We start from the raw sequence: 2,500 nt of genomic DNA, 5'->3' as shown, positions 1-2,500 counted from the left end.
GTATAACACACTGTGTATAACACACCTGCCTTGTATAACACCTGTTTATAAACACCCACTGTGTATAACACACCTGTTTATAATACACCTGTGTATAACACACCTGTGTATAACACACCTGTTTATAACACACCTGTGTATAATACACCTGTTTATAATACAGCTGTGTATAACACACCTGTTTATAACACACCTGTGTATAACACACCTGTATAACACACCTGTTTATAACACACCTGTGTATAATACACCTGTTTATAATACAGCTGTGTATAACACACCTGTATAACACACCTGTTTATAACACACCTGTTTATAACACTGTGTATAACACACCTGTGTGTATAACACACCTGTTTATAACACACCTTTTATAACACACCTGTGTATAACACACCTGTTTATAACACACCTGTTTATAACACACCTGTGTATAACACACCTGTGTATAACACACCTGTTTATAACACACCTGTGTATAACACACCTGTTTATAACACACCTGTGTATAACACACCTGTTTATAACACACCTGTGTATAACACACCTGTGTATAACACACCTGTTTATATCTACATCAGCATTTGATTATGACTTTTTATATGTCATAAACCTTGTCTCTTTCTCTCCCTAGTTTGTGTCTTTCCTTCCTTCCCTCTCTCTCTCTCTCTGTATTCTCATCATGCAGGTTGCAGGATCAAGATCCAGTTTCCGAGGCTACGCTCATCGTCACCATTATTATTATTTTGTAATTAAAAAGTCGATATCAGTAACTGTATAAACTTGTAACCTGATACAGTTGTTGTGTATCTGCTGCTGGTCTCCCTCTCTCTCTTCTGTCTCTCCCTCATCTCCCTCTTGTCCTTTCTCTCCCCCAATTTTCTGTCCCCCACCTCTCCACTGTCCCCCATTTTTCCTTTCACCCCAACCGGTCGAGGCAGATGACCGCACATCTCTGAGTCTGGTTCTGTCAGAGATTTCTTCTTCTGTTTAGAGGGAGTTTTTTCTCTCCACTGATGCCTAGTGTTTGCTCGTTGTGTGAACTGTTGGGGTTCTCTGCTCTCTTTGATGTTGTCTATGTACAGTGCCTTGAGATAATGTATGTTATGATTTGGCGCTATACACATAAAATTGAATTGAATTTATAACACACCTGTGTATAACACACCTGTTTATAACACACCTGTGTATAACACACCTGTGTATAACACACCTGTTTATAACACACCTGTGTATAACACACCTGTGTATAACACACCTGTTTATAACACACCTGTGTATAACACACCTGTCTCTGTTTAAAGTCGCCTGACCATGTTGACACTTCACAGCTCACACACTTTGTTTTTATTTGTTTACAGTGTGTGTGTATTTGTTTATGTAAATACATGAACGTGACTATTTACTTAGTGAAGAAGAAAAGATGTTGACTTCACCTCACAAGAAACGTGTGTTATAATAGAAACGTGTGTTATTGTGTTATAATAGAAACGTGTGTTCTTGTGTTATAATAGAAAAGCGTGTGTTCTTGTGTTATAATGTTGTGTTATAATAGAAAGTGTTATAATTGTGTGTTATAATAAGCGTGTGTTCTTGTGTTATAATAGAAAGCGGTGTTCTTGTGTTATAATAGAAACGGTGTTATTGTGTTATAATGTTTTGTGTTATAATAGAAACGTGTGTTATTGTGTTATAATAGAAACGTGTGTTCTTGTGTTATAATAGAAACGTGTGTTATTGTGTTATAATAGAAACGTGTTATTGTGTTATAATTGTTCTTGTGTTATAATAGAAACGTTATAATAGAAACGTGTTCTTGTGTTATAATGTTATTGTGTTATAATAGAAACGTGTGTTCTTGTGTTATAATAGAAAATTGTGTTATAATAGAAAGCGTGTTATTGTGTTATAATAGAAACGCGTGTTCTTGTGTTATAATAGAAACGTGTGTTATTGTGTTATAATAGAAACGGTGTTATTGTGTTATAATAGAAACGTGTGTTATTGTGTTATAATGTGTTATTGTGTTATAATAGAAACGTGTGTTATTGTGTTATAATAGAAACGCGTGTTATAATAAACGTGTGTTATTGTGTTATAATAGAAATAGAAATGTGTGTTCTTGTGTTATAATAGAAATGTGTGTTCTTGTGTTATAATAAAGCGTGTGTTCTTGTGTCATAATAGAAATGTGTGTTATTGTGTTATAATAGAAGTGTTCTTGTGTTATAATAGAAATGTGTGTTCTTGTGTTATAATAGAAACGTGTGTTATTGTGTTATAATAGAAACGTGTTCTTGTGTTATAATAGAAACGTGTTATTGTGTTATAATAGAAACATGTGTTCTTGTGTTATAATAGAAACGTGTTCTTGTGTTATAATAGAAACGTGTGTTCTTGTGTTATAATAGAAATGTGTGTTCTTGTGTTATAATAGAAACGTGTGTTATTGTGTTATAATAGAAACGTGTGTTATTGTGTTATAATAGAAACGTTGTAG

Source organism: Solea senegalensis, linkage group LG20 (assembly GCF_019176455.1).
Source record: "Solea senegalensis isolate Sse05_10M linkage group LG20, IFAPA_SoseM_1, whole genome shotgun sequence".
NCBI classification, from domain to species: domain Eukaryota; kingdom Metazoa; phylum Chordata; class Actinopteri; order Pleuronectiformes; family Soleidae; genus Solea; species Solea senegalensis.
This window is presented reverse-complemented; position numbering follows the sequence as displayed.